Here is a 12,170-nt window from a genome sequence, read left to right as displayed (position 1 = left end):
ACAGTGTGACGTCACTGCGGGCACCCCGCCCACCATACCCTCTCTCGGAGCAGGTGCTGGTTGCAAGAAAGTTCCACTCGCAGCATTTTTCTGCATAGCAGAGCTGCTGTCTGCATTCCTTTGACAAAAATTTCAACATTGCTCTGTCCTGAGGTCACAGCTTTTGAAAGAAGGGGTTCGCTGAAGGGTCACTGCACATAGTGTAAAAATTTGCTCGTCGTAGATGGATGGATGGAGAAACTTTATTTAATGCACTGAGAGACGCTACTAGCGCGCAGTGGGCTTCACCCACGTAGATGGCAGCCATAAAAGAAAACTGATCTTTTTCGTAAGCGAACGTTTTGAATGGACACGGTGACTGGCACTTTGAGAAATATTTGCATAGCATGGATATTAACGTATTCAATTTCTATCTTGGCATGTACAATGCAGTTTCAAACGAGGTGCAGCATTGGCAGCAGCATGGTTTTGAGCTGCTGTGCGTGACGTCACAGATAAGATTCTCACCCAATGCACAAAGCTCTGATCGGAGATTAATGCAAAATAAAAAAAACACTTATTGCCGTGCGTTAGGCTGAGGTTACTTACCTTGGTGCATTTGACACCTAGAACGTGTTTTCGTACCTATATTGGTCATTTATTTAGGCCTGATACACCAACTTCTAATGCGCATTGTCACTTCATAATGATCAAGCTGATAAAGTACAAAGTCGATAAGAAATGAAAACTCCCGCTGTTTCCATCAACACGTATCAAATATTCGATAATACGAGTTATAGCCGTGGTGAAGCGTATATGCAGATTCGACAACGCTACGAAATGCGTAGTCGTACATTTCACCCGGAGATCATGCACTTTTATTTTTCTGCACGCCGCGCATACACTGAGATATACCCACTCGCAGACAATCTCGTCAAATGCATTTTTACCTTGACTAAAATGTCAAATCGTAAAGTCACATCAACAACTCGTTACTTCAACGGACCCACGAAGAATACCAGTGTTTTCGCAAACAGGGCGCATCGCGTTATTCAAACTGCACACACCACGCACAATATTCCCAGTTTCATTGTCCATAAAGGTGAATCAAGGCTGTCGATGCCTTTCAATGCACAGTACCCGCCACAGTAAACACTGCACATTTTCGAAGACGAGGCTGCTGTCGCTCGCCCAGGCCACATAGATGTTTTCAGACACACGTAGATGTTCTTTGACACATACCACAGCTAATGTTGCCACTGTGAGATAAAGATTAAGCTTTCAAAAAAAAAAGATTGGCCCCGTAACTGCATGTTACACTGCAAATGTCGTCGAAAGACGATAGTCTTGCGCCTTGAGAGAGTGAACAAAACAATTATTTGATGTTCTGCGCAAGAAAATCGGCGAATGATATTCTGGAGGCGCTGCGTTAGAGTGCCTCGAGCGTGCAGCGGAGGCGAACGAGCGCATTAAGTCACTTCACACGTGACACATTAGCGCATCTGGTAGTTTTATCGGAAACGGAACGCGTGGCGTGCGCGCCCGTCTCGGAGGGGATAAGGTGTAGAACGCAAGACGACGGGTAGATGCCACCACCGTGTCGTCTTAGCAAAGCGTTGGAATCACTTGCCGTTTCGTCCAAGCGTTGCATGGTCGGTGCAGCGTAATAAATGCTACGGTCCTTAGAATTACTTATCTATGCCTTTTATAGTAAAAGATGCACATACAAAATATTCACGTGGTGCGTGGTGCCTCATATATGCACAATAGTTGCTCTCTTAATTCACAATCGAACAAGTATAAACGCTGAATCGTGAGCAATATTGGTGGGCACTGTGGATGGGGTCGGCCGTTTAAGTATCGTCTGGTGCCTTTCAGTGTACCCTTAAGGGTGGACAAACGAACAGACCAAAATTTTTGCGTCGAAGGTCCCCAAGAAAGACTGTCATCTTTAAAACTTGCCCAAAGCACCGAGCGACTGCACCCCACTGAGGCACCGGCGGGAATGCTTTGCCAACCACCACATTGCACGTGCACCGGTGACGTCACGCTGTGACGTACCTCGGTAGAGGTCTATCAGGTAGCATGTCATTGAAATTATACTACGTGAAGACGTTTTCCGCAGCGATGAATAGCATTGAGCAAATTGCTTTGTTTGTACCCGCCACGGTGGTTTAGTAGTTAGTGGACGGGAATCGATCCGTGACCAGCAGCAGGTTGCGGGACCGAATGCCGTCCACTGCGGTCACATTTTCGATGTAGGGAAATATGTTTGAGACCCGTGGGCTTACTTTTACGTGCTCGTTAAAGGGCCACTCACCACCCCGCGTTTAAAAACGAGAGGGTGACTTTCTGTTCTCCTTCATACACACGATGCATCCTCCTCGCCCCTTATTTCTTGGATGCAAGTGAACAGCATCAGCACTAAGCGCTAGAGCCTATCAGGATTACGCGCTTCTGGGCAGCACGCTGTGATTGCAGCTTGCGCAGTTGTAAACACAAAAAATGAAGTTGGATGAGCTGATTGTGCTCGATATTCATGCCAGACAGAGAAGAACACACAGGTCATTGCGTGGCAAAGCAGTGCAGGTGACAAATCTCATGTGATATTTCGCGTATATGAACTAATCGAGAGCGCGTACGCTGTAGACGTCACGGGTACTACTGTCTGCGTCACTGTAGGGCACCAAGAAGGACGAGAAATATGAAGGAAAGAATATTGCGCTATTTTTTGGTATTTTGGGAGCCTAATGAGGGGCCTTTTAGAGAACTCCAGGAGGTCGACATTTCTGGAGGCCCTCCACTACGGTGTCTCTCATGGTGATATGGTGGTTTGGGGACGTTAAACCAGAACAATTGATATACAAGTTGCTTTTTTTGTTCTTGATGTGGAACAAAGTACACTCCAAGGTAATGTTGTTGTCACTGGGTAGCTGCTATTCATGGGCAAACGCAGTTCCCCTCCGAGGAGGGGTGAATGTCTATCACAATACACCCCCCTCATGAAATCAAAAAGGCGGCACGCCTTTCGCTTTAGGTGCCGCGTCCCCTGCACGCTGGCCAATTTTATTATTCATTGAGTATGTGTTACTGCTGGTTCTGAGAATTCCATTTCAATGAGGCGGTGCCTTTTATTTGCCTATATTCGTTCTTGTTCATCCTTGGCTTGGTACCTTTCCAAGATGTGATCGAGCACCCACTACATTGTTCGCTTCTTCGACGACAAGAAGAGTGATGAGAAAAGTCACAGCTTTGCCACGAAGACAAAGCAATGAATGCAATAGCAACCGATTGGAAGGTCACACACAGAATGGCAAGCAGATCGAAACGTGCCCCGCGTTTCTCACGCACAAAGAACGCAGGAAACGTACTCGCAGGTACAGATTAACGCCAATAAGCGCCTCAGTTGTTACTTCGCTGTGTCTGAAAAGCGCGCCCTTTTCGCGAACCGAGGCTCTAAAATGATTGCAGTGACCTTTGTGCGTCCGGTAACTACAACAGAATCGTTCCAACGAAACTCAAAGGCTAGCCAAGATGTACGATTTTCCCCACTGCAAGATAAGGGCGCGCGATTGAAAGTACACCCCCTTGTTCTTTACGCGGGCCAAAGTACGTGTGGGAGATTGGAGCAGCCGCGCGTGCACTGCGACATCTTGCTGATAGTGATGTAAACACGATAGTTTTCCCCTCGAGATGCCCACCAACAGCGGCAAGTGGTAGATATAAATAGCTTGCTGTTTGAACGCTGAAGGAGGTACCTCTCGGTGGCTCAGTGGTTAACGCCTCGCATTTACGACGCGGAGGCACCACTTTCATTTTCGGGTGCCGGAGTCTTGTTTCCAGGATTTTTTTCTTTCTTGCGTTTTCATATATATATAGATACGTATACATATACGGTGCATGACATCGACGCCGACGTCCACATCGACACCAACGCTGAAGCTGGCGGCGAAATTCAGCCGAGAGTATCCATATAAATGCTATCGCTATAATACTGTACAACAAGAAGGCTGATTAAGTTGCTTCTTTGGCTTACTCTCGGAGACCAGTTGTATCACATTGGTGGGTTGTGGGAGTAAATATAAATATACAAAAAGTGGAACTGAACGTACTCTATGTCAGCCGATTGTTTTGTGCATGATCTGTAGGTAGGCTAAGTATATTACATGAGTGATCTACGATGATCTCCACATAATAAAGATAGCTCAAATCGCACAGTATGCGACTGCTCTGACCAGATAAATGATTAAAATGCCAAATGTGGTGAAATTTGAGCTTTCCCTTTTCCTTATAGAAATCTAGAGGGACACTCAAAAAGAAGTACGATAGTGTGTCACGTACGTAAAGTATGAGTGTTCTAAAAATACATTTTTTATAGTATGGCCGAAAATCTCACCATATTTTCTAAAGCTAGTTCCACCAGAGAGAGAGAGAGAGAAAGATGGTATTAAGAAAGCAAGGAGGTTAACCAGAAAGCAAGTGTCTGGTTTGCTACCCTGCACTGGGGAATTAGGGTTATCCAGATCTTAGACAACCGTTCCCTGTCGCATGTGGCTTGGGGTGTCTTTTACGAACGTCTTCGTTTGCCGCGTAGAATGGGCAGACAGTGCTGCGTGGGATCATTGCGGCGCTGACAAAACCATCGAACATATTTTGTGTCAGTGCCCTCAGTACAACTGTCAGAGACAGTCCCTGTCAGCAGTGTTTGCACGCCTCCACGACCTGCCGCTTTCCGAAAAATTAATTTTGGAATACCGGAAAGACAGAGCTTCACGTCAAAAAGCGACGGAGGCCTTCCTGAATTTCCTGCGATTGACCCGCCTCATCGAACGTTTGTGACGTTTTAGTGTGTTTGTGTGCTTTCGCTTCCGTCCCGCTCCCTTTCATTTCATCGGAAAGAGGCTAAGTGTGGCAATAGAAACCTCCATCTATAGTCACTTATTACTCGTAAGTCTTATAGTTTGTATAATATATTGTTTGTCAAGGTGCACAGATGTGAGAGCTTATCTCCATGATTGCTAAAAATCTATAGCATATTATCATTTCGAACAATTCTACGCTATCTGCAGTGTTACTTAAGTTGCCTACTGCATATGCACAATGCGTTATTTATGTTTTGCGTTTACTTTGAGGACGTTGTTTGATATGTAAGCAGGCACGGATGTGAATATATCTTTTCATTTGGGCCTGGTCTTAGTGTAGCAGCGCCATTTGGCAATTCTGTACCGGCCTGCTCTGTTGCGTGCGTAGCGGCGAGAATTATGTGTGTTGTATGCTCGACCCCATCAACAGAAGTGGCTGTAGGTGCACCAACAGCGCCTCACATCATATAAATGGCTTCGTGGCAATAGTTCGTCAACCTTTAGTTCACACGCAAATCGTAGGAATGTCATCGCAGAGATCTCGACAGTGCGGTAAAGGCTGGTGCACACCGGCGACTAGCAGCGGTCACGCGACCATTTGTGACTGGCGACCAAAAAACGACTGATGTTCACACCGGCAGAGGCAGCGTGCGAGCGACTGGAAGTCGCAAAACTGAAGAGTCACGTCCGGATCTCGCTATCAGCGAGAACTACCGAGACCGGCGCTGATCAGCCGATCGCCTTCAGCTGAGTGAGTGGAGCAAACCGAGCACGTCGCATTTCTTGTTTTTATCCGTTCTTGCCAGTTCAATGAAAAAACAAACAGCAAAAATTGAGCATCGCTGATTGGTTCCTTAAGAGACAAGAAGAGAGCAGAGAGGATTAGGGAACAAACGGGGGCTAAGGATAACATAGCTGAAATAAAGAAGAGCAAATGGACAAGGGCCGGGCATGTAGCACGTGGACAGGATAACCGCTGGTCATTAAGGGTAACTAACTGGATTCCCAGAGAAGGGGAGCGGGTTAGGGGGAGACAGAAGGTTAGGTGGGTAGATGAGATTAAGAAGTTTGCGGGTATAAATTGGCAGCAGCAAGCGCAGGACCGGGTTGACTGGTGGAGCATGGGAGAGGCCTTTGTCATGCAGTGGACGTAGTCAGGCTGATGATGATGATGATGATTGGTTCCAGCAGGTTTGCAACTGAAAAATCGGTCAGACAGCGACTAGTCAAAGCAGTCGCTTTGCGACCGTTTGCGACCGTTCGCGACTATTTGCGACCAGTCGCAAATGGTCGCGCGACCGCTGCTAGTCGCCGGTGTGCACCAGCCTTCCATGTCTTGTGATGTGATGTGATGTGATGTGGATGTGGTGAACAGGACGAGTGCTATACGGGTGAAGCGCGGCAGTATCCGGATAGATGGCCGACGGCGGCACCGGAATAGCACGGCAATGCCCAAATAAAAATAACGCTGATAAGAACAACACTGAAGTCAGAAGGCATAAGTTCATGTGCTACCGAAACGTAAGTCATTACCCACCGAGATAAGCCTATATTCCCGCGCTTTCAACTTTAGACAGTGAAGCTGATTCGGAAATTATGCTTCGTGAGTTGATCGCACAAAAGTGTTGCCCTTTTCATTTAAAAAAAGTGAACTGGCCTATATTATCGTGTTCTTTACTAGCCTCACGCATCTGATCAAGTGCAGCCATGCGCCACCCTGATGCTGGTTGTGCTGCGACGCAACAAGCAGATAAGAGACCACCGCCACCATTCGGGCCCGCTGTCCTGTTTTTCACCGTCGCGGAGCGGCGCGTGTTAGCTTTTTTTCGAGCGCAGGTCAGCTCAATAAATTAGTGTTATCTTATTCCGGTCATGGTCTGCCACTCTAGTGGTCTGTGCATTGGCAAGCGTACCTTCACCCACGTGGATCTACCATGCATCCCTATCAGAAACGGGTAAGTGCTACCGATATTGGACACTTTCTACTACTCTTCACTGGTGCTCTTATAAAAAAGGTGACATTTATGCCAATTGATGATGGCTGGGAAGGGACGACGATGAGCAGAAGGCCCGGGTACGTACAACGAGAGAACGGCAAGAAACGCAAAAGACGAAGTCGGCTGCGATTGATGGTAATAATTATGACGATAGATAGGGTTTAACGTCCCAAAGCCACCATATGAATATGAGAGCGTAGAGGGGGGCTCTGGAAATTTCGACCACCTGGAGCTCTTCAACGGGCACCGAAATCTAAGCACATGGGCCTACAGCATTCCCGCCTCCATCAAAAATACAGCCGCCATAGCCGGGATTCGATCCCGCCATCTGTGTGTCAGCAGCCGAGTACCTCGGTGAGGCGACCGACCACATCGGTGGGGTGAAGTCGGCTGCGAGAAGACGGTGGAAGGCGAAGCACGACGTGCTCGTAGATCTGCGAGAGACAGGAAAGCTTGTTTCAGCGCCATTTTATGTCTCCGGAGTAGGACGACCGAGGCGTGTGCTCCACCTTGAACCTCTGCTCAGATTTGGGTGCACGTTAAAGACCCCAGATGGTCGAAATTTCCGCAGTCCTTCACTACGGCGTCTCTCATAATTATATCGTGGTTTTGGGATGTTAAACCACACAAATCAATCAATCAACCTCGAACCTCTTAGCGCTGAGAATCGTCTTAAAATAACCAAGCGAGACCTTGTTAAAGGCTTGCAACAGCCTAGAGGCAATCTAGAACCTACATCACCCAGCTAAGGCTGCTAAGTAACCTAGAAGAAATCCGATGGTTATTCAGAAGCGTCCGGTTCTGCAGTTTCCGGACTTGCGCAGCTTAACACAAGCTTCGCCAATTTTCTTGCGTAGTGTGTGTGTTTCTTACGTGTTGGAACGATAATGTCTTGGACAGGCATCGCGAAATTAATTTCGGTAGCCTATCTTCATACTCGCCGTCAAACAAGGAAAGAAGTTCAGGGGAGGATAGAGGATTGAAAGCATCCGAAATCTATAAGCATTGGAATGTCGTATGTGTGGGTGCTTCGACAAAATGGCTTGTATTTGTCAGTGCAGCACCGCTCTTTGATATGTTATGAATTTACAGCACTTCCGCCTCCATTGAAAATGCAGCCACCGTAGCCGGGCTTTGATCCCGCGACCTGCGGGTCAGCAGCCGAGTGCCTTAGCCATTAGACCACCGCAGCGGGGCCCGGCACCACTCATTAAGTGCCCCTTTCTGGACGAATATTTTTCAAAGAAGTTCAAAGTGTGCCAGTTGCTTCATTGACACAGAAGACGTGTCGGAAAATTAGTTTCAGTTGAATTCCGTCTACGGTAATTTCCTCCTGCGCAGGACGTTTTTTTTTCGTTCATTATGCAATCCTAGTGTTCGCTGTTACACCACCTCGTTTTTTCTTTGTTAAGTTGTGTTCTCATATGCAGCAAGCAGATGCGTAGCTTCCATGACACAGAAGTCGTATTGCACGTAATTGTTCGACATGTTCACAATATCACTTAGGATGGTAATATATAAGAGAATGAAAATAACTCTTCAAGATGTTTTCAGAATTGTTGGTAGATCTGTAATCTGCACTTGCTTTTGTTAAATATTGAATCAAGCCAAACAATACGCGTGCCCTGAGCTAAAACGTCTCAAGAACGTGCTTAGTCAAAGTTAATGCAGGACGAGTGGCTAAAAATGCGCGTTTTCTTTTTTTCACTAAATAACGCAATGCTCGACATCGCCAAGCAAGGTCTCGTCGCCACCCGTATACTTCCCGTCGACCAACACAACCAGCGTTGCTCCCCCTTCAGTCTATACTAGTATTTCTTTTCTCAGTGAAACACTTGTACTATACTATATGCTATGTTATACAGCGCTGAGTACGGTTTGCTAGCGTGAATTAGATAATCGTGTGGTCAAAACAGTCGCCTTCGTATATAAGGTACGCAGGTACGAATCATGCTTCAAAAAAGATTTTTTTTAATATATTTTTGCAACCATTACTTCGCTTAGGAGCCTCGTTGCTGCACTATACAAAACAAAGAAAAAAGTAGTGAGGTGGGCTAGTTGGCATGGGTGCGTAACAACAAAAAAGTGTGGTTGCCCTGTGTAGCTGGTCTATTTTAAAGTCTTGCTAGGGGAGCGAGGGGGGTACGCTGTTTTTATTTCTATACAAGGCTAGGCTCTTCTCTGCTACGATATCTCGGCATTTCCTGCGGCGTAATTATAAATTGCTCAAAAAGACAAGAGCTTACCGATCATTATTTTAGTGATTGTTGTGATGATATATTACTCTCGGGTGTAGTGCAGCGAACACTAAAAAAAGACTAAAATCAGCCGTGCAAACCGTAAGAGTAGGCATCTTAATGAGGCGGAAAGGGTATAGCTTATAAACTCATCTTGTTGATCTTCATAGCCCCGCTCGAGAGCAAAACGAATTGACAGACATTCCGAACTTCTACTTTCAACGAAAAAACATCTTACAACAAACTAACAATTCAAACACGCAGCATATACAAACGTCTTAGTCATCCATTAACATGGTTGTCTGTGTTTGATTTGCGATTGTGTCTGTCTCAATATACATTTCTGAAATTTGAACATAACTTGAATGGTTGGGAATGCTTATTATAAACAAAAAAAAGTCACAGCTTTGGCATAAGGGCTAAGCAATGAACGCGATAGCAACGACTTGGAAGATCACGCGCTGAATAGCAAGCACATCGAAACGTGCCGGCGTTTTTCACGCACAAATAACACACGAAACGCGCTCACTGGTACAGATGAACGCGAATAAGAGTCTCAGTTGTTAGTTTGCTAAGTCTGAAAAGCACGCGCTTTCTGCAAACGGAGGCTGTACATCGACTGCAGTGACCTTTGCGTGCCCGGTAACTACAGCAGAATTGTTCCGGCCAAAGACCAGCCATGACGTATAATCATCCCCACCGTGAGCTAAGGGTGTGTGACCGAGCGTTCGCCTCCCCCCCCCCCTCTTTTCTGCGGGGCAAAATACGCGTGGGAGATGAGAACTCACGCCACAGCGTTGTGACGATGTGGCGACGTGTGATCGTTGCACCATCTTGCTGGTGATGTTGAAAATAGGATAGTTGCCACCCCCCTCTCCAGTTGCCCGTCACCAGCTGCAAGTGATAAATATGAATAACTTGCCATTTGATCGTTGGAGGACGTGCTTCGTTAACGCCTCGCACTTACGTTTCAAAGGTTCCGCGTTCGATTCCGCGTGCCGTAGTCTTTTCCTAGATTTTTCTTTTTTTTGCGTTTCCACGTATATAGATATGTATGCATATATGTTGAGTGACGGCGACGACCAAGTCAACGCCGATGCCGGCAGTAAAATTCAGCAGAGAATGTTGATATAATTGCTATCACAATAATATTAAAGTGCTTGAATAGTTCAGTAGTTACGACGCCACTTTCATAGCCAAGGTTAGTGCGTTCAGATCCTGCCTGATAAATATATATATATATATATATATATATATATATATATATATATATATATATATATATATATATATATATATATTGTGGCAAAGCCTTCGAACAGTGGGTCGTCCTCTCGAGTGCCTTCTAGTGGGTCGCCCTTTTCATAAGAAGAGCAGCTCGTGCAGAGAGTCGGTCCCCGCATTGACTGTCGCTGTCGTGATTAATCAACGAGTGTCCGCCAATAAACGTCTTAACAATTTGGTGGAGAGTGCTGTCCCCTTCAAACATCTTTGGTTCGCATTCGATGCCCTTCGAGCTTCGATCCCGTACCGTGCCTTCTACCATGCACCAGGACGCCGCTCAGCAAACGCTCCCTCCTACACCGACGCCATGTCCCGGTGTCCCCCGCATCCGCGACCCTCCTGTCTTCACCGGCGCGGATGGCACCAACGTCGAGGACTGGCTTGCCATGTACGAACGTGTGAGCGTCCCCAATCATTGGGATGAGGCAGCTAAACTCGGTAACCTGTTCTTCTACCTTGCGGGCGTGGCCGGAATGTGGTACAATAACCACGCATCTGATTTCACGACTTGGTCCGCTTTTAAGACCGCTGTCGTTGACGTGTTCGGCCGCCCTGCCGTTCGTAAACTGCAAGCCGAACAGCGTTTACGTGAACGAGCACAGCAGACTGGCGAGTCCTTCACAAGTTACATCGAGGACATCCTTGACTTGTGCAAGAAAGTCGACCTGAACATTTCAGAGGCTGACAAAATCACGAATGTTCTAAAAGGCATCGCCGACGATGCCTTCACCATGCTTCTGGCCAAGAACCCTCATACTGTGGCAGAAATCATTACATTATGCCAAAGTTACGACGAGCTGCGGCGGCAGCGCTTGATGACCCGTCGATCGCCACCACGTGATGCTGGTCTCTCGGCTTTGTCAGCGGTTCCTGACCACACAACCTTGCTCGCCGAAATCAAGTCATTCGTGCGTGAGGAAGTTGCCCGCCAGGTCTCTTTACTGGCTTTTGCTCCGCCGCAACATGCTCAGCCGCCATCAAGTACACTTGTACCTCCGCTCCGCCGAGCCATTCAGCAGGAAATCGCGCAGGTAGTTCCAGAATACCACCAGCCGCCTCCTGTATCTGCGCCACTCAGCTACGCCCAAGTTGTAGCCAGGCCGCCCCCACCGATTTCTGTGGATTGCCCTGTAAGTTACACCGAAACCACCACGAGGCCCCACGCCTTCGGAGAAACTGTGTCGCCTACATACGCCGACGTCACCCACGTGCCCCGAGTGCCGCCCACCATGCACTCATATCAGCAGCCGGCTCGCCCAACGCGTTCTGCGACATGGATGGGACCCGCGAACAGATGGCGCACTGCTGACAATCGCCCCATCTGCTTTGCTTGCGGTCGCGTCGGTCATGTAGCACGTTATTGCAATCGTGTGCAGCAACCACAGGTCGCCTCGAACTTTCCCAGCCAATCAAGCCGCTCTTATGACCAACCGCCATCTATGTCACCGTCGTCCCGCCCCGCTCCGTCTACCCGCCGTTCACCATCTCCGCGACGTCGCTCACTGTCGCCGATGCGGCCACGTCCACTCGAGGGCGACCAGGAAAACTAGTCGTCGCAGTCCACGAGGCAAGGGCTGCGACGCTGTCGAACTGCGGAAGCCCTCAGAAAAGCCCATCGAACGTGATAGACGTACTTGTGGATGGCGTTCGTGCATCTGCCCTTGTAGATACTGAGCCGCCGTATCAGTCATGGACGCAAAACTTAGCCGATTACTGCGCAAAGTGACCTCGCCACTCTCCGGACTCTCCCTCCGTACAGCCAGCGCCCAAAGAATTCACCCTACGGCGATGTGCACAGCCCGCCTTATGAT

The 12,170-nt window shown here is 47.7% G+C and overlaps 1 protein-coding gene across 2 annotated transcripts in view; it reads right to left on the bottom strand.

The window, feature by feature from the left end:
• LOC119179936 (2-Hydroxyacid oxidase 1) overlaps positions 1-12,170 on the bottom strand; it is a 61,098-nt gene that overhangs the window by 25,342 nt on the left and 23,586 nt on the right. Inside the window, exon 2 of one of the 2 annotated variants that reach the window (XM_075869422.1) lies at positions 7,189-7,272. The exons of the other annotated variant lie outside the window; for it this stretch is intronic. The gene's annotated coding sequence lies outside the window, so the exon portion shown is untranslated. The remainder of the gene's footprint in view (positions 1-7,188; positions 7,273-12,170) is intronic. 2 annotated transcript variants of the gene reach the window in all.

Source organism: Rhipicephalus microplus, chromosome 7 (assembly GCF_043290135.1).
Source record: "Rhipicephalus microplus isolate Deutch F79 chromosome 7, USDA_Rmic, whole genome shotgun sequence".
Classification (NCBI taxonomy): Eukaryota; Metazoa; Arthropoda; class Arachnida; order Ixodida; family Ixodidae; genus Rhipicephalus; species Rhipicephalus microplus.
Note: the sequence above shows the minus strand (reverse complement) of the source record. Positions and strands in the feature narration are given on the sequence as shown.